The sequence below is a fragment of the Panthera tigris genome, chromosome B3 (assembly GCF_018350195.1).
Source record: "Panthera tigris isolate Pti1 chromosome B3, P.tigris_Pti1_mat1.1, whole genome shotgun sequence".
Lineage (NCBI taxonomy): Eukaryota > Metazoa > Chordata > Mammalia > Carnivora > Felidae > Panthera > Panthera tigris.
The window spans coordinates 40547491-40568732 of NC_056665.1; the positions used below are offsets into that span (position 1 = coordinate 40547491).

At 39.4% G+C, this 21242-nt stretch overlaps 1 protein-coding gene across 3 annotated transcripts in view; it reads right to left on the bottom strand.

Annotated features, from left to right (window-relative positions):
• ZNF609 (zinc finger protein 609) overlaps nucleotides 1-21242 on the bottom strand; it is a 211708-nt gene that overhangs the window by 162862 nt on the left and 27604 nt on the right. The gene's annotated exons all lie outside the window — the stretch shown is intronic.

Below are 21242 nucleotides of genomic sequence, written 5' to 3' on the forward strand. Positions count from 1 at the left end.
AAAATAGGTGAACTGGATTTCATTTAAATTTCAAAATTTAAAACTTTTGTACTTCAAAGAAGTACACTATCAAGAAAGTGAAGACAATCTACAGAAATGGGAGAAATTACTTGTCAATCATATATCTGTTAAGAGACTAGTATCCAGAATATATAAACTCTTAACAATTCAACAACAAAAAGACAAATAACCCATTTAAAATATGAGCCAAGAATCTAAATAGACCTATCTTCGAAGAAAATATATACATAGCCAGTTAGCAAATGACAAGATGCTCACAATCAATAGTTATTAGAAAAATACAAATCAAAATCACAATGAGATACAATTTCATACTCATTAGGATGGCAATAACCAAAAAAAAGGACAATAACAAGTGTCGCTGAGGATTGGGAGAAATCAGAATCCTTGTATATTTGCTGGTGGGAATGTAAAATGGTGCAGGTACTCTAGGAAAAGTCTGGCAGTTCCATTAAATGTTAAACATAGAGCTATCGTATGACCCAGCAATTCCCATCATGGGTATATACCCAAGAGCAGTGAATATATGTCTACACAGAAACATTTAAGTGAATGTTCATAGCAACATTATTCACACAGCCAAAAAGTGAAAACAATCCAATGTCTATCAGTGATGCATAGGTAAACAAATCTAGTGTATCTATATGATGGAATATTATTCAGTCATAAAAAAAAAGAATGGCATACGTGGATGAACCTTGAAAACATTATGCTAAGTGAAAAGAGCCAGACATAAAAACGTCACATATTTTACGATTCCATTTATATGGAATATCCAGAACTGGCAAAGCTATAGAGATATAAAGAGATATAAAGTAGATTAGTGATTGGCAGGGGCTGAGGGAAAAGGAGAATCGTGTGTGTGTGTGTGTGTGTGTGTGTGTGTGTGTGTGTGTGTGTGTGTGACAGAGACAGACAGAGGGAGAGGGAGAGGGAGAGGGAGAGGGAGAGGGAGAGGGAGAGGGAGAGGGAGAGGGAGAGGGAGAGGGAGGGAGGGAGGGAGGGAGGGAGAGAGAGAGACAGACAGACAGACAGACTGCTGAGAGGTACAAAGCCTTCTTTTAGAAGTGATTAAAGAATTGTGGAATTGAATAATGATGATAAGTTACCTGTATAGCACACTCATCCCAAAAATTTTTTCCAATTTTATGGAAAAAGATTATTTTCTATTTTTTGGCAATATCAAAGCCATCTGATAAACATGCAAAAAGCAAAAATTCTGTCCACAGGTTAGGCCACCAGACATCATTTCTCAACCTTCTATTTAAGTTATTCACATGGATTAAGTTATTCACAAGTTATTTCAAGTTTTCCTAGATTTCCTTAAAGTCTTAAGTCAGGCTGTTGGCAAAGCTTACCATTAGATAGTCAATCATGATTGATTTCTTCAAACCAAAGTGCTGATGATAGTTCCAAAAGTTAGTCTCAGAGATGCTAGAGTAACTGTTTTGATTGGAAACTCCCTCTCCCTTTTATATGGAGAATCCATGTTAAATGAAAAGAAAATCTAGAACAACAACCCATCAGTATAGAATGCGTACGTTCAGAGAATATAAATTACAATATACCCAGCTAGCATCTCTCCTCATTTCTGTCCTGTTCCTATTATAAGGGTATATTAATGAACGTCCCCTTTGGGAATGGCTACACCTGATGTTGCAAATGCCAAAGAGTACTTTTAAACATCAGTCTCTTATAGTCCCATCTCATTTCAACATTAAGGAGGAATAATAAATATGTCCAAAATACATTTCCTTATTAGGCTAGGATTTCCACTTTCTTTACCACAAACCTCTAAGAGCTAAAAATCTAAATATCTAATAAGCAGAAGCTCCAGCCTAGACAATATAACAAATCCAGATGGAAAAATTATACAGAAAAAGAAGTGGATTTGTTTCCATGTAGTTGCCTTAACTAAAATGTTACTCTAGGGTAAAAGAATCCCTGTAGCTTGGTTTGTCTCAAAATTCCACCAAAGATAGCCCTTTTCTATTTATACAATAAAAAAATCTCATGAGACTTTCTTGACCAAGTTCATCAATGAAAGCAAATTATTATGTTAACTGACACCACAGATACCTTTTTCCCAAAAGGAGAAAGTGGGTTAACATTCAGCCTTTAAAAATAACAAAACCTTTCCCTCTATATATTCATTCATTAAAGACAACCACAGGGATGCCTGGGTGGCTCAGTTGGTTAATCTTCTGACTCCTGATACCAGTTCAGGTTGTGATCTCACGGTCGTGAGATGGAGCCCCAAGTTGGGTTCTGCACTGACAGTGTGGAGCTTACTTCGGATTCTCTCTCTCTCTCTCTCTCTCTCTCTCTCCCCTGCTCTCTCCTCTTTATCTCTAAATAAATAAACAAAACTTAAAAAAAAAAAAAAGACAATCATAGATAAAGATAAAAATTTGGCTTGAGACAAGTTATAAAAAATTTAAATATGGATGACAGAGTTTCATACTCCAGGGTGAGATTTCATCAAATGTAATAAAACCTAGCCAAGCAAGGCCAGACCAGGTCAGTTCCCTAGTGGGAAAATTAAATAAGCTTAAGGGAACAGAGTTGAGATTCATGAGGTACAGATGATGTCCAAGCCAATCCTGAACCAATAATCTAGCCAGATTCACAACATTAAAGAAATTATTCTGCTAAGAAAATGATAGAACTAAATATGATTTTTCTGTTCTTCCTTTTAACTTTCTGCATTTTCCACATTTTTAATAAAACACTTATTACTTTTATGATATTTAAAACTTTTAAAAGATTAATAGTTTTTTTTTAAGAGTAGCGTTTAACACCTAAATGCTCAAACTTTACTGATAGAAAATAATCTCAAAGAAACATAAAACCAAGTGGAAACGTTGCTATAATTCACAAGGTCAAGACAGTCTCACTTGCCAAGTAGACAGTTTACCCTGAGGGCATCAGAGATAACAATGCTTGTACTTTGCCCCAATCTTTTCTCTGACAAAATACGCTTTTGTCTATAGTCACCAGATGCCTCAGCAAGTGCCTTAGCCAAGTGCCAGAGGCTCAGAGCATAGATAACGCAGCTGAATCTTGGTACTCTCGTACAGGGATTAAGAAACAATCCCCAGCCCACAACCCTATTGAGCAAGCTTTGGCAGTTGCCAGGGTCAGTAAAGAATAATGAGGGGACAGGGGTCCAGAGGCATAGTTGTACCTCTTTCCCATACCAATGCTCTCTCTTTTGTTCTCAGCTGTTTCACTCGGCTGCCAACTTCAGATCTTACTGATCTCCTTGGTTTAGCCACCATGGCTGTCTATCTTCTTTAAAAAACCATGCTGGCAATGATTGGATTTTAGTAAAACTTAAAATAAACTGAGGGTTCCTTGTTTAGGGCACCTTCATAAAAGTTATGAGCCCTGATTCTACCTAGTGAAATCCCTTCTGGCTTTCGTTTTAGCAGACCAGAATACTAATAGCCTGTTCTAGAAGAGTTGTAAAACACTCAATATCCAACTATTTCCTGTACCTTGAAATGTTAATACTAAGAAAGAAGGAGGGAAAAAAATAAAACAAAACAAGAAAAGGAAGGGGGAAAAAACTCTTCCTCTCAGGGCAATGCCCAGACCTCAAAGACCAGGTCCAAGCTCCCTCCCTGCTCTATTTCCAGTCAACCTACGGCCAAAGCCAAGAACAATCCTTCCACTTACAGAGCCTTCCACACTTTTCTCTCCTCAGCCAACTTTGGAGCCAGGATGAGTGACTCTGTTGGCACATGCCAGTTCTTGTTTATGAGCTCAGTTGGTTTTTACCACCTCAAAGGCTGTCTGGCCCAAGGCCTGCCCTCTCTTTACAGGATCTTTCAAACTTCAAAACAGTATCTTTTCTTGGACTCCTCACAAGACAATGAGGTGTGTTACTTAACCTATTGCTTTCAGCTTGGGTCCTATCCAAAGACTTCTCTGGAGACTATATTCTCAGGGAGCAATGTCACCTAATACAGAAGGACATTCTACCCTTCCATACAAAGAAGATAAAAACTGAAAGATTTTATATATTTTTTTGAGGAGGGGTACAAGTGAGCAGGAGACAGAGAGAGAGAGAGAGAGAGAGAGAGAGAGGGAGACAGAGGAGAGGGAGGGGGAGGGGAGAGAAAAAGGGGAGAGGGAGGGAGACAGGGAGAAGAGGGGTTCACCCAAAGCAAAGCTCATGTTTACCTGAAGTGGGGCTCATGCTCACCCAAAGCCAGCCTCAAGCTCACCCAATGTGGGACTCAAACTCACAAACCGTGAGATCATGCATGACCCGAGCCGAAGCCAGAGGCTTAATGACTTAGCCACCCAGGAACCCCTGAAAGACTTTATATTAAAGGTAAAAGCAAACACTTTGAGAAATAACTTCAGTGACCATCAAGAAAGGGGTCATAAGAGTTGAAGTGACAAAAATAAAGCAATCCTCTTCCTTTGCTGTCACAGAATAGCAGAGTGGGTGGGAGGGAAAATACCTGTTTTGCTGATATTTCAACTCTGTCCTGTGTCCAGAACTTATTTCTGAAAATCTTGTAAAAGAGATTTTCCTAGATATAATTCCACACCCTATTGGCTAGGAGCTGAATAGAGATATCTGGATGCCAGATTTTCAGACTATTTTTTGATGCCTTTCCATCCTACCATGTATCCTTTCTCCTCACCTTTTAGAGACTGAGGGAGAGGAGTGAAAATCTAGATAGATATCATTATGGGTTACAGCCTGGTTCTCTATTGCCTTTGGTGAAAACACTTTGTTTTGTGGAAACATAACATTCACAACAGAAAACTGTATATTTTATATATACAACTCCCTCCATTTTCATGAACATACACTGCTGTGTAAGTAACGCAACAGGAAACAGCGTTTTAGCAAATGGTTCTCAAATGGAGATTTTTGCTCTCTAGAGGACATAGGACAACGTCTGTAGACATTTCTGGTTGCCTCGATTTAGGGAAAATGCTACTGGCATCAAGTGTGTAAAGGCAAGGATGCTGCTAAACATCCTACTATACACAAGACTGCCCCCCACAACAAATTACCTAGTCCCAAATGCCAACGGTGCTCTTACTAAAATCTGTAGATTACAACAATGCAGAAACTCTCTTGTGTTTCCTCTCTAGAAAGGACTTTGAAATGCAAAACTCCTTTACTTAGTAGAAAAGCTGCTATTACATGATGCCATAAGGAGGTAAGACAGAGCCTCAGTGATCACAGATGAAAAAACTCACCTGCCTAGAAATGCAAGAGAGGTTCCAAGGAAGAGAAAAGAAAACGGTACACACATTTGTTGCTGGCCTACAACTACTAGATAATCATATACTATGCATTTACAGTATACTTTTAATCCATATAAAATTTAAGAAAAGTGACATTCAGAGGTAATTTTGCAAGATTCCACATCTATTAAGTGCTGAGATGCAAATACAAATCTAATTACAAAGTCTATGCTTTATAATTATGTAAAATTTATGGAAGTTGAGACTGATTTGGAAGAGACAGCAAAAAGCAGAAAAAATATGGGAAGTGGTTAAAGTAAGAAAAACAAAGATTACCTTCACTGTTTACAAGTAGCACAAGAAAGGAACTTTCCCTTAAAGCATGACTCAAGCCAGTAAACCAAATCTGACTATAGAACCAAGCAAGTTCTAGACTACCTTTCAGGGGATTTTTAAATGTTTTTGTAGACATGTGTTCCCGTTGTAGTTTTGCATGCTCTCCATTTCACAGGGAAGCACTTCTTAACATGCCATTTAAGTTAGTACCTTCTCGGTGTTCCTCAAGGACCTATCCTGGGCCCTCTTCTTTTCATCTCATTCAACAGACATGTTCTCCCCGGGTAAGCTCATCCAGTTGTATGGCATCAGTTACAATTTACTGGTTCATATTAATAACTCCTAAATCTTTATATTTCCAATTCTTTCTCATGACCTCCAGACCTTAAGGAACTTTTCTACTTAGTTGTTCATCATTTAACTCTCTCCTCCAAATTAGCTACTATTCATCCTTCAGATATTTACTCAAACCTTTTCATGGATATTTTCTCTGCACCTACCCTGATATGCATGTGATTATTTGCTTCCATTCTATCTCTCCTACTAGACTGTATGCCCCATTGGACTTATTGTTCAGTAGAATGCAAAATGAACTTTGGAAAAAAAAAATTTTTTTTAAGTATTCTCTACACCCAACATGGGGCTTCAACTCACAACCCCGAGATCAGGAGTCACACACTTCTCTGACTGAGCCAGCCAGGTTCTCTGAACTTTGGAAATGGTTTTGTTTTTTTTTTAATTTTTTTTTCAACGTTTTTTTTATTTATTTTTGGGACAGAGAGAGACAGAGCATGAACGGGGGAGGGTCAGAGAGAGAGAGAGAGACACAGAATCGGAAACAGGCTCCAGGCTCCGAGCCATCAGCCCAGAGCCTGATGCGGGGCTCGAACTCACGGACCGCGAGATAGTGACCTGGCTGAAGTCGGACGCTTAACGACTGCGCCACTCAGGCGCCCCGTGGAAATGGTTTTGAAAGATACAGAACACACAAGCAGGAGAAATGTGGGAAGGAACCATCCCTAAGATAAGATCAATAAAAGCATATTTAAGAAAAGATCATTTTTAGGGATGCCTGGCTGGCTCAGTCAATAGAATATGTGGCCCTTGATCTTGGGGTTATAAATTCAAATCTCATGGCAGGTGTCGAGATTACTTAAAAATAAAATCTTTTTTTTTTTTAAAAAAGATAATTTTTACTAAGTGAGCACCACACTAAAATCTAAGTTTCCTTTAAAAGTACTGTTTTTGGAGGGCACCCGGTGGATGGCTCAGTCAAGTTAAGCGTCTGACTCTTGGTTTTGGCTCAGGTCACGATCTCACAGTTTGGGAGTTCGAGCCCTGCATCAGGCTCTGCACTGGCAGTGAGGAGACTGCTTGGAATTCTCTGCCTCTCTCTCTCAAAACTAAACAAACATTTTTTTTTTTTTTTTTTAAGTACTGTGTTTTTGTTTCTTGGGAGGTATGTAGGCCAAAGACACCATCACTTCCTATCAACTCCTAATCTACCCTAATCTCAAATCTATCCTAATCTCAAATCCCTAGTCATAACCATTTCTAAAGATAAACCAGTCATTTGCCATTGTCTTACTAAGAGCAAGTAAATGCTTGGTAAGGAAAGTACAAATATTTGTTTGTTGTTGTTAAAAATAAAAACAAACCACCAAAGTTTACTTTCAAGCACTCATTCCCCACATCACAAAGCCCAACCCCACTATCTCTTCACTGCCACTAACTTCCAAACATACCTCTCACGCTGTCACCAGTTTTTTTCGACAAGCTTTCACCAGTATCAAAGCTTTATGGGGGCAAGGGAATGGGAAGGATTAAAGTGGATTTGCTGGCCCTTTTCTCCTGACTTGGGTTATTAGATATGAAATAGTGGATGAAATGTGACTAGGGAATAAAAACAAATGAAAAACCTGAAAATTTTGGACAAATATGAAAATGTCATTGTATTGTTTTCCATCTTCCCAGACTTTGCTCTCAATGCCACTTCATGTCACTATCTAGCAGATAGCAGATGCTAGGGACAGCTCTACCTAACTTGGGTCCTAAGTAACACTTAATCTTTGCCTCTGTGTGACATCTGAGGACACTTACCTGTTTAATTCTAAGGGAGTGTTTAGAGGGTAGGGAAGTGGCATTATTTTAAGACTTTCTATTACCCGTTCTGAGAAGAAGCTCCATTTCACAAAGGCTAAGGGGCAAAACCCAGAACTTCCCAAGTCAGTAAGTTTAGAATGTCCATTTCTGGGAGCTTTGCCCTGCCCAAACTGCTTCCTAGGTAGAGGCAAACGGTACTTCTCTTCTTTCTCAGCGATGTATTGGCCTACACCCAGAATCATTTTTATTTAGCTCTTTAACATGAAAACTTCTGTTTAACCTGTCCTCTTGGGCATTTTATAAACTATGTTCTGTCCAAGAGCTGCCACTAGTGTACAGCTAAAAGCATAGCATGGGCATCAAGCCTTCAAATAAGGTATACCACATCTCTAAGCAGTGCCATCTCTAAGCAGTAGCTAAGCAGTAGCTTAATAGCAATTTCAAAGTATGGGTAAAACCTCATTGTCAATAGTATAATAGTTTTCTTGATACAACCAATGCTGTGCCCAGACCATGATGGATGCCCATGTAGAACATAAAAAATGGTCCTTTTTTTTTTTTTTTTAAAAGGATTTTATTTTTAAGTAATCTCTACACCTACTGTGGGGGCTTGAACCCACAACTCCAAGATCAAGAGTCCCATGCTCCACAGATTGAGCCAGCCAGGTACCCCCCCAAATGGTTATGTTTTCCTGGTTACTTATTTTCAACGGGGGAGGAGGAAGAAAAGACCTCTCTAAATCTGCCTAACTAAATATAATCCCACTTCGTTAAGACAGGATTCTCAGAAATAACAAAAAATAATTAAAACAATATGCTGTTTTAAAAAGCATGGTTTAGATTCTAGCTCAAAGTCAGAAAAGGACAGAAGGTAGCGTACCGCAAAGACGTCACCAAAGACACTAAGCTTAAGAGAGACTAGGCTCAGGGATATTTATGTCGGTAAGAAGAGAATAGCTTTGTTCTTCAGTTTGCCTATAAAATAATTCTTGTTTAATTCAAGGCTAAGACTTGAGACTACCATATAGAAATGGACTATTTCTTCACTGATCAAGGGAACTTAAAAAGAAAGAATTTGTGGGTATGAAGAACATTAAAGTTAGACTTGAAAAGTAAATGCTACAAGAGAATAATCATTGTATTAAGCTGGATTCAATCCAAGGACCTATGAACCTCCACTACATAGAGAAATCTAGACCCCAAGATTTCCTCTGCCATAAAATAATTTGGTACACTAAATAGATAACTGGATATATACATTTACCACAAATGTGGTAATCAAAAAACTTTATGTGGCTGGCAATTAAAAGAAAAGAAAGAACAATTTCAATGGTATAGGCCTCTTGGTTATTCCAGTCATTGAGTATACACTCTGGAGCGAGCCAGAGATGGTAGACTTGAACAGCCGTTCACTTATCTGGTTTCCAATCCCATGTGCTTCTCATAGTGTAAGTACTTAGCCAGGATTAGGGTAACTCTAGTTACAAATACACTTCATCAATACAGTCCGTAAACACAAGCCAGGTTTTACATGAGACCTCAACAAAAAAATAATGGTTTGTTTCAATGATGGAAAAAAAACTGTGTTGAATTTATGAAACCAGTATGTCAATCTCCCAACATGGTGTCATACTAAGTGATTTTACGAGTATTTTCTGACCAAGTACTTCATACCCAGACTTTAGAACCTGATCCTTGTAAGAGATGGGAAAGGATAGGACAGATATCAGACATAAACAAAAATTAAAAATTTTCTCAACCTCTTTCTGAAATTGTTATAAGCAATCAGCTTGTTTGATTTCAAGTCTCCACATTCTCAATCGAAGCACATATGTATAAGCAAAATGAAAAATGCCTTATGGCATATTTTATCTCAAACAGACACTCTACCAGATGTTTAGGAATCTGCATACTGACGGATTTAAGATCTAGTCTAATATGCTGTATATAAATGTGTAGTCACATCGTATGATGACTTCTTCCCCACATTTGCCATTTTTTCTCTTCCTATTTAGTGGTATATGTATTTGAAATACTCCAAGACCTAAAAGGATCCATCTAAAGTAGAGATTAATGTAAATTCAGAAAGCATAGGTAATACATGTGCTAGTACTCAAAACCACATTTTAAATTTTATTGTATGAGAATTTAAGGTCACATAATTATAATTCTGGCCAAAATATGGCATTCCATAATGTTCTGAACTGAATTTGCAGCATATTCAAATATGTGTTCATCTCTGAAAGCAACTGTAACACTCTAATTATTCTTCCTCAGAGACTTAAAATCCCAGCAGGGAAATACCTTATACACAAAAACATTTAATTCTCTTCTTGATTTCAAATAAGTAGTATGCAGTATAAAGAAAAAAAAAAAAAAAAGGAAATAACTTAGAGGAGACTTCTATTTATGTGAGGTGATGCTTGGTCTTCTAAAAACAACATGTTTAAAATCAGTGTGTCCAGAAACATGCTCAGGAATAAGGTCTTAATTGGATAGCTGCATTATTTTGGGGTACCATGAATTTCCAGAAAATTAGGGACACCTATCGTCTAATTAATAAGCACAGAAATACATTCAGAAACAGATTAGAAAATAAACTGGAGCACTTAGTTGGCAAGCATCTGACTCTTAATTTCAGCTCTGGTCATGATCTCACGGGTTGCTATCAAGCCTTGAGTTGGGCTACAAGATGGGCTTGGAGCCTGCTTCAGATTGTCTCTCTCCCTTTGCCCCTCCCCAGCTTATGCTCTTTCTCAAAGGAAGGAAAGGGAGGGGGGAGAGGAAGAAGGAAGGAATGAAGGAAATAAACTGCTTTTATATTAGCAATAAGTTTAGATTATCTAAACCTGTCTTCTGCTCCCTTCTAATTTATGTTTTTAAAAATATCACAAATAGTCAAATGCCAAATCTAGTCTTAAGAATTTTGCTCAAATCTGCCTTAAAAATTCTGGAATAATTTAAAATTGAATCAGTAACAATGATACGGATGTTCTCACTTAAAATCTATAACTATGAGAAACTCAGTAATTAGTTCTCCTAATTAAGGGGGTAACAAGAAGTTAGAGTCATTCTAACTGTATTCCTAACTGATTGAACCTAACACAATGACTGAGAAATGAAAAAGGAGAGTTGGAGGAGAATCTTGAGCATGATGAAAAACACTTGAGAATCATATATCTAAAGTGTAGTGCATAGCTCCATCTGGAAATGGCAAAAAACCAGGGTCAACTTCTACAATGACAGTGGCTTTTAACAAGAGGTACGATAAAATCATCTGTTAAAGTTAAAAAAAAAAAAAAGTACATGTTTGGGGTTCCCAGCCCTAAAGGTTTTACTTCAGCAGGGGACTTTTACTTTTTTAGTCACTCTAAAGTAACTCTGATATGCACCTCCAGTTGAGAAGCTTCCACACTAAAAGACTCTTCAGCCTGAATGTTAATTTCTCTAACCTCGTATTATTTTGCTTGGTGTATGATGAGTACATACACCTCCTTTCTACTCTACTCTCTGTACCTTTCACTAAGCTTTGATTCAGATACAGGGGTAAGTGCTTTACTTCTGAAGAAACATATCTAACAGGAAATATCAACTCTGAGTTGAGTGAGTTAGGTACCAGTTTACAAAAAACTTGTAATGGAAAGAACCCATTACTAAACAAAAACAGAGGCCAAGAGAAAACATACAGATGGCCAACAGGTACATGAAAAGATCTTCAATGTCACTAATCATCAGGGAAATGCAAATCAAAACCATATTAAATCATGACCTCACACCTGTTAGAATAGCTATTATTAAAAAGGAAGGGGCTCCTGGGTGGCTCAGTCAGTTAAGCATCTCACTTCGGCTCAGGTCCTGATCTCACGGTTTGTGAGTCTGAGACTTGCATCAGGCTCTCTGCTGTCTGCACAGAGCCTGCTTTGGATCCTCTGCCTCCCTCTCTCTCTGCCTCTCTCAAACAAACAAACAACAACAACAAAAATTGTAAAAAACCAAACCAAACCAAACCATGGGGCGTCTGTGTGGTTCAGTCAGTTGAGCACTGACTCTTGATTTCAGCTCAGGTCATAATCTCGCAGTTCATGAGTTTGAGCCCTGGGTCAGTTGACACTCTTAGCGCAGAGCCTACTTGGGATTCTTTCTCTTCCTTTCTCTCTGCCCCTCCCCTGCTCTCATTCTCAGCCTCTCTCAAAATAAATAAACTTAAAAAAAAAATTTAAAAAAAGGCAAGAAATAACAAGTGTTGGTGTTATAGAAAACAAAATCACTAATTTGAAAAGATACATGTATCCCCATGTTCACTGCAGCATTATTTACAATCACCAAGACATGGAAACAACCTAATGTCCATCAATGGATGATTAAAGAAAATGCGGTATATGTATATGTAAATAAAATGGAGTATCTTTCATTCATAAAAAAGAATGAAATCTTACTATCTGCAGCTACATGGAGGGACCTTGAGAGCACTATGCTAAGTGAAATAAGTCAGAAAAATACAGGGGTGCCTGGATGGCTCAGTCAGTTGAGTGTCTGACTCTTGATCTCAGCTTAGCTCATGAACTCATGGTTTGTGGGATCGAGTCCCAAGTTGGGCTCTGCAGTGACAGTGCAGAGCCAGCATGGGATTCTCTCTCCCCCTCTCTCTCTGTTCCTCCCCTGCTTGTGTGTGCTCATTCTCTCTCTCTCTCTCTCTGGCTCTCAAAATAAATAAGTTAAAAAAAAAAAGATAAATACTGTATGATTTCACTTATATGTGGAATCTAAACAAACACTCAAACTCATAGATACAGAGAATAGACTGATGGTTGCCTGAGGTAAGGGGTGAGGAGAGGGTGAAAAGGAGTTGAAATGAATAAGCTATGGAGATATAATTAATGTATGGCATGGTGACCATAGCTAGTAATACTGTACTGCAGGGGTGCCTGGGTGGCTCAGTCAGTTAAGCCTCTGATTTCGGTTCAGGTCGTGATCTCACAATTCATGGTTTTGAGCCCTGCATCTGGCTCTGTGCTGATAGCTCAGAGCCTGGAGCCTGCTTTAGATTATGTGTCTCCCTCTCTCTCTCTCTCAAAAATAAACACACAAAAAAATTAATAAAATAATACTGTATTGCATATGTAAAAGTAGTAGCATATATCTTGAAAGTTCTCATTGCAAGAAAAAATTTTGTAAATGTATGTAGTTATGGATGTTAACTTTAACTAGACTTACTGTGGTGATCATTTTGCATCATATACAAATACTGAATATGTCATACACCTGAAACTAATAATGTTACATCATTTATAGCTTAAACTAAAAAGACCAAGAAAAAATTTAATGACCAGGTCTGGCTCATCTAAACACAATCTAGTATTGGCTACTATGGCTAAAATCCAATAGTCTAAAATTTAAAAATACTCCACTGGGGCGCCTGGGTGGCGCAGTCGGTTAAGCGTCCGACTTCAGCCAGGTCACGATCTCGTGGTCCGTGAGTTCGAGCCCCGCGTCAGGCTCTGGGCTGATGCCTCGGAGCCTGGAGCCTGTTTCCAATTCTGTGTCTCCCTCTCTCTCTGCCCCTCCCCCGTTCATGCTCTGTCTCTCTCTGTCCCAAAAATAAATAAAAAAACGTTGAAAAAAAAACAATTAAAAAAAAAATACTCCATTAGTGTATTTTTCAGGCACAGTCAAATTATACTCTCCCAATGGACAACATTTCAGGTTAAAAACTGACCTCTACCAAAAATCTAGGAACTGCCTTTTTATTTCCTGCAGCTAGTGACAAGTCTACAAAAAGAAGTATCTTAATCCTTATTCTTCTCCTGCCTGTTCAGACTACCTATAGTTCTAATTCCTTCAAAAGGGGAAATCTGCACTTCTTATGGATTAAAAGAAGGAAAAAAACTTTCTAAACTAAAGCAATGTTACATTCATTTCAATCCTGAAAAAATGGTTCAGAAGGCCTGAGTATATATTAAAACAAAACAAAACAAAAACACAACTCTGATTTTAATGGGAAACAGCTAAGAGCCATGGTTCTACAACCTGAGATCAGCCCTGTACCAAAAGGAGTTCAACAAATGCTTCTAAACTAATCAAACAGTGTAACTCCAAACCTCAATGGCTCCAAATGCTCTTAATCAATCTCTCCTCAAGCCTTCCTAGAAATCAGGAGTTAGAATACAAGCGATCATCAACTCATTCCTTTCTAAAACCACCAGGGAGTTAATTCTTTAAAGTCACTAAAGATATCCTTGCATCTTAATTTCACAATGACCTTGCACCTCATACCTAGTAGCAGTATCAGCAATAGTTAACATTTATTGAGTAGTTACTCTATGCTAGGCACTGTGCTGATTGCTTTTGTGCTTTATCTGACCTAATCTTCACAATAAGATCAGTACTATTATTCACTTCTATATTACAGAGGAGAAAAGCTTGGAAAAGTTAAATATTTTAAATACCTCTACTGCTCTCAAAGTCCCAAACCCTTAGGTATTCCTTCCAATTTGCTCCTCACTATTAAGAGGGGGAAGGTGCTCTACAACAGCAGATCTCAAATTTAGTATCATAGTCAAAGAAAGAGCTAATGTTGAAATACAAATTGCTGGGCCTCAACCCCAGGGTTTTTGATTTGGGAGATTGGAATGGGCTCTGATATTTGCATTTCTAACAAGTTGCCAGCTGCTCTGCAGCTGCTGGTACAGGGGACTACTGCTTTAGAAAGTAAAAGGAAGCAATCCCCTCTCACCTAAGCTATCACTTTCTCATGTGAAAACACTTCTCTACAGAGTACTTCTAACAAGAGAGACACTTAGGATTTAAAAAAACCTCCAAGGTCTGAAAGCTGAAATACTTCTTTTTTTCCCCCCACTTCACAAAGGTTCTAATATCACCAATGACATTAAGGCAGTAGATATCCAGAAAAAGGAAAATTAAGAACAGAATGATTGTAAATTCTGCTCAAGAGCCTCTTACCATCCACATTTTACTTCTTCTGCCTAAAAAGTATTTCCTTTGGGTATCCTAGGGCAAGAGAAACGCCAAAAGAAAAAGGAGGTGGACTGTTTTATAATACTAAAAAATCGAGGACAGCTTCTAAAAATGTAATAGAATTTTGCCCTATAAACAGAAAATCTCTAAATGCTATAAATTTCTTCTCTTTTTTGTCATACTATCCTCCATCTCAAAAGAGCTATTCCCCTTACCCAAGACTAACCCAAAGTCTATCCTTTCTTAGGGAGCTTCAACATTGATTATGTCAATGTCATCTAGGATGAATGACTTCAGGCATAGGATTTGTTAAAAATGTCTCCTCAGCCAGCCAGGGAAGCTTCTTACTTGGGTGGGTGCTGTCAACCATGACTAAACTGTACCAAGAGAAATATATTTTAAAACATTAATATGGCCTGGCACCTTCCTGATGTTAATCCTTCCAGGCCCATCCCAATGGCACAACTGGGAAATTAACTGAAGAGAAAAGCAATCTTCCCTTTGCTCTCTACTTTCAGATGCTCCTCTTCTACAGCTTTGCCATGCACAGCCTCATTCTATACATATACACAGAGATAGAACATGCGCGCGCACACACAAATAACTCTCGGCAGGAACCAAAAATCAAAGCCTAACCCCACGGTTTTGAAGTGAGCAAGTCCAATTTCCTTCTCTGTAGCCCTTGACACATGCTGGCTGGGAGCCGTCTGGATTTTTTTCTGCCTTGTTCCTGCACCAGAAGGCTCTGCACTGCAGGTCAGGGGATGATAAGGAAATGAACAGTGTAATTTCCAAGGCCTCTGAACACGGCCCTGTCAGCAGCTCTGGAGGCGGGTTACTCAAGCATGGCTTGAAGAGTGAAAACCACAGAGAGGAGGGCTCAGACAGCCAGCAGTGGCAGGATCTCAGCTGCGTATGTTACTGCCACCTCCAGCCTGAAAGCCCAAGCCCTGCTGCCTCCCTGGATGAGCTCTGCTGGTAAAAGCTCTTATACCCAAATGGCAAAAATACAAGTTCACACTAGGGGAGGAAGATTAAGAACTAGGACTTAGATTTTCCATGCACTCTTGTGTAGAAACAAAAAGCATTTAGTGCTCTTCCAGCATACACAAGATCGCGCGTGCTGGCAAACCCACAATAACATTTATCCAAAAAACCCAATCCCACATCAGGGATATGGCCAGAAAGGAACTCAATTTATATGAAATAATGAAATTCAACAGGCTACTTCAAGATCTTTTGAAGCCAATTTTTGGTCCCCCCCCTTCTCCAACCCCTACTATAAACACCAGGGGCTTTAGAACACATCACCAGCATGAAAATTCCCCAACCTAGGCTTGGAACTTCTGAGCACAGTGCTCAAAATCTTAGCCAATATGTTTATCTATTTATACTGGGCTTCCTATACAGGTGGAATGTTATTGTATTTCAGCCCATTATTGCCTAGGGCATACTGAGACATATTTTAACTTAAATCATGTTTTTTTCTTTTTCTAACATTTACGGAATGCTTCCTACGAATTCAGTATTTATTTCAGGGCTTCCTACTGAATGCTAATCACTGTTCAAAGTGTTTTATATGAATTCAGTAGTTTAATCTCACAACAACCCTATGAACTATTGTTTTCCTCATTTTGCAGAAGAAAAAAATGGAGGTAGAACAGTTAAGTAACTTGATTAAGAACACTCAGTTAATAAGTGGCAGAGCTGGGATACACACCAGGTAGTCTGGCTCCAGAGTTTATGTGAAATTTAAATTTAGAAAGAAGGCTGGTGTCTTAAGTCAAAAGTGGTGTCCAATACCCCCCTTATAAAGAAAATTCACAATGGTTCTCAAATGTTTAAGTATGTAACAATTATCTGGAGAGACCCTAAAACTTACTTAGCAGAACTGGGGTTGGGTCCACGAATCTGCATTTTTGACACTCAGGTGATGTGATACACATGGTTTTATGGGCCATATATTTAAGAACTCTACTGTAGATGGTAAACTGTAAGGTTCAAAGAGCAGGAATCTTCTGTTTATTCACTATATGTACCCAGCACCAAGCACAATACCTGGAATCTAAAATGCACTCAAAGTGTCAACTATTCTTCAATTAAAAATCTTTTAAATCAATAAAAATAAAATGCACTCGATTAATGTACCAAATGAATAATGGTATCCAACAGTATATCATGTCTTTTCAAAACAGTTAATATCTACAATACATTTAAGGTCTCCCTATTAGTGATAGGTCCAAGAAGCACCAGGTTTTTTTTCTTTCTCACAATTGCAAATAATGAGGGAGCTGGCAATGCCTCAATGAGTACAATGGAAATTTGAATGCAATATTCCAGAACATAACACACATACACACACACACACACAACCAAGCTCAAAGTAGCAGCTTAAAAGTAACTTTCCCTCTTTATATAGAATAGGATAGGTTCAACACCAGCTGAAATAGTTCTCTGCAAACATTATCATACCAAAGAAACTCACACTCAAGGATCCTTTGTTTACTGAGCCTCTACAATGTTAAAATCAGTAGAAAAAACAATGAAAACAATTTCAAGAGTATCTGGAAATTTACACCCAATGTTTCTAAGGTAGTCTTTAGAGTGGGCAAACAGAGCAGCCCTCCTGACAGTTGAAAACTTTTAACAAACCCCTGAGTAACAATATGCCATAAGAACCTGGGCACCAAAAACCTGGTCTCTAGGCCTGGCTTTGTCACTGACTACCTGTGAGAGCCTAGGCATGTCATATGACCTCCCTGGTCTTAGGTTCTTCCATAAAATGAGGAGACTGGACAAGATAATTTCCCTGTGGGCCCTCCTTGAATTACAACACCCAGATGGAAAACAGAGCTACTGAAGAAAAAATAAATTAAGCTCAGGCTTTGTTGCATCTCTGTCCCACATAAATATCAACTTGTTTTTAATTTTTTCCATGAAGAAAAATGCTGGAGGGCATTTGGCTTCAGGAGGAAAGGCTGACTGCTATGCCATCAATAGCTGAGATTGAACAGCTAGTTGAAGGAGGAAGGCGTTAAGAGAGAAAGCCTTGGATCAGAAGGAATAAAAGAGACCTGACCTTGGTTGGGCAATGAGAGATTGCAACAGGAGAGAACTGAGCTGGAAGGCATAAACTAGGGCAGGAAAAACAAAACCAAGGGCAAAGGAAGATGCTCTTAGAACACAGGATGCGATAGCAAGCATGATCAGAGGGGGAAAGAGCAAAGAGCACACACTTAATGGTTTTTTTGGGTTTTTTTGTATCCTAAACTAATGAGAGTGGGGGGAGAGTGGTAATACATGTAACATTCTGAGAGTAGCAGAAGCTGAGACCCCAAACAAGGGGAAAGCACAGTGCAGACTGTTCCTACCTTGCAAGATCAAAAACAGCAGCCAAAGAGCCCAGGGGAGCTTCTGGTTGCAAACCTATAGATCCCCTAGCCATTAGAGCCTACTGGTTACTTCATATGATTTGAAAAAAATAAGGAGTCTCACCTTAAATTCCTGGTTTAAGCCCAGACTCTTTCACAAGAGTCTGTACTGCAGGACAGACTCAGCACAGATACATCACTGCCTTCTGTGGTTTATAAATTCTTTTCTTCTTGCCTGTCAGACTGGCAATGCAAGCACTAAGCTCTAAGCTTGGAACATTCAGGCAGGCATGCTTCCTCCTCCCTACCTCCCCTTCCATCCCTAACTTAACAATCTATCAATCAAACCAAAGGCAAGGGAACAGGCAAGAGCTGAAAGGCTCTTGTTTATTCCTCAACATTCCCTCCCCCATCTCTTCAGCTGGCAGGAAGTAGGAGCAGCAGTATTCAATAACAATTTAGGGCAGCAGCAGTCGCTAAGAGCCATTTCTGGTCTCTCCTAGAACTCTGGGAAACATCACAGAAAGCCCTGCCAGAGAAAGGTGTGGTGGAGCTGAAGTGGGATGCCATGAAGGGAAATCCACATCCTTGGCTGACAGGTAATTCCCTCAGCCATAGCCTGAAATACCTACCTAGATGAGAAAGAAGGTCTTGAGGCAGATAATTTGAATACTCAAAGCTCCCTCATTAGCCAATGGGAGACATGTGACAATTCTATCCTATACCACAAACTCTATTTGTCTTCTGACACCAGTCAAGACACTTCCCAAATTTTGAGTTTTCTTTCTTCATGATAGTTCCCAGTTCAGAATATATAATTCCTAGATTATGTCAAAACATCTGTTTGGCTGTTTTAGTTCTGTTGGTTGTCCCCACATAGAAGGAACATTCCAAACCAATGAAGCCACAGGCAAGCCCGTATCTCAGACAGAAAATCTTAAAAGAAGTTTTCACAGATTCAACTTACAAGCTATAGGAGCAATCATCAAACAATGAGCCCCTATTATGCCCTAAACCCTGGAGTCCTTGTTTCTCAAAAGCTTTTCTGCTTTAAGACTCCTAGCCTTCTTTCCCCTTCAGTCTTTCCCTCCTCTCATTCCAGAAACACTCTCTCTCTGCACAGTGTTTTTATCCCCTAGCAACTTCCAAACATTTATTTAAATAATTATTTCAACAATCAAAAGGCTTTGGAAAGGCACCCCCCAGAACCAAACTGTTCAGAAGGGTTGAAGAACAGGGAAAGGAATTGAGAAACCAGGGTTTGGCTTACAGTAACATCAAACTGCACAGCAACTTTCTGCTTCTAAAAGTACTTCCCAGCAATTTTATCTTTCTTCCAAAAACCGAACCACAGTCTCTCTCCCTTTTCTCTCTCATTCCATTGCCCCATTTTCAGTCTCCTTGGGAGACAAGCCTTATATAGCACAGTTATATTATTAAAGGGCAAACCTCTCCGGCACCAAGGTGTTTTCTTAGCTGAATACATTGCATCTTTCAGCCCAATTATAATGTGAAGGGCAGCCACCCAACCGGTCTCTGGACATCTAAGAGAAAATAAGTTCCATTTGCTACTCTGTTGGAGACTACCATGGACATTTAGACTTAAAACTAACATGAAGCTCAGCATCATTAATCCTTTTACCTTAGAGGACTACTGGGCCTACATGATTGTGACATGACTCAAAAGTTCTAAACCGAAAGGAAAATGAAGACCATTCTCAGAAGTGGCCACTTTTCAGCACAGGAAGAGCAATGATTATGAACATGGATATATGGCAAGAGTTTACTGCAGCCAGATGTAGGGAACAGTCTAATGGGCCTGGAACAGAAGCAAGAACTCCTGGTGCTCCTAGGCCTCTTTAAAACAGTATTATCCATCTGCCCCCCAGAGAAAATGGTACATCACAGCCCGCACAGGACGAGCCATGCCAGTAGCCAGCTGGAACTTGACGCTTCTGAGGTGGACTATAGCATCTGTCACCTAAAAACAGGCAGCTTCTCTGGCAGCTGCCTCTGGTGAAATGGAATGAACCATTGTGTTATTAGTGGAAGAAAATTCACAGCCTTGTTACTAGGGAAGCCCAGATGTTGCTAAGAGCTACAGATGTGCCAGAGGCAAAGACCAAAATACCTAAGGCAAAGAAAGCAAAAGCTACCACTGGAATCCAGGCACTGAGAGGACAACACCACACAAACATACACATCCAGCCTCTATTTATTAACACTTACATATGGAAATAGGTATTCCCTGTTGCAGCTGATGTAATTACAGAGAAACCAATTTATGCCGCATCTGCTGGGATCAGCTGAAAGCACAGGGTGAGCAAACACAAAGCAGAAAAATCAAGAGCCAGTGAAGAGTTCATCACCAAGCCAGCCGCTTTGCAGGAAATTGTAAGCTGCTGAAGTTTAAAGCAGCCTGAGCTGACCCCAGACTCACACCTACTTGCTCCAGTCCCGCAAGCTCTATTTCCTGAGACATGAACTAAGATCATCTTCCCAGAGGAGGAAAGCCCCTCCTGGGGCTGTAAGCACCTGTCCTTCCAACTCAAGCAGAAGGTAAGGTATCATTACACTGTTTGGCAGCTATTAAACCACCTGGACACTTTGATTACCAGTAGATGAGGAAGATTCTTGGCCAAGAACCATACTCTTAGTGGCCAAAGAATCTCTTTCAAGGCCAAACATGCATAGCCACAACACCAACTCATAAGGCCTGATTAAGTACCTCTTAGTACAGTCAGTACTTGCTGCTCCCTTATTTACCTTCCGCTTTGCTCTTTGGTAGACACCAATAGAACACCTGGTAGATATCATGCCATGAAACTTATTTAACTTTTTTTCTTCCAGAAACCCAGCAGCACCATCTATCCCATTAAGAACAGCTCTCCACTGAAAGCCTATCATCAGCTTAGTAAGTTCATCAATAATTCTAAAGATGAAATACCAGTCAAGATGAGAAAACCACATACAGGCTGATGCTGGCCTCCAGCAACAAGTGTCTGAGGGTGATGGGACTAGGACAAGGTGGGAGTTTCTCCACTTGACTTAGAAGTCATACCAACTAGCTGCCCCCAGCAATAGATATTCTCCAAAATGCCCAGGCCCGCTGTTAATGAATCTGTAGAGAATCCCCTAATTTGGAACAAAACCACATTATCATTACCAGCTGCTCTGACCTTGTAATTGGTCATTACCCACAAACTAATGAGCCTCCCA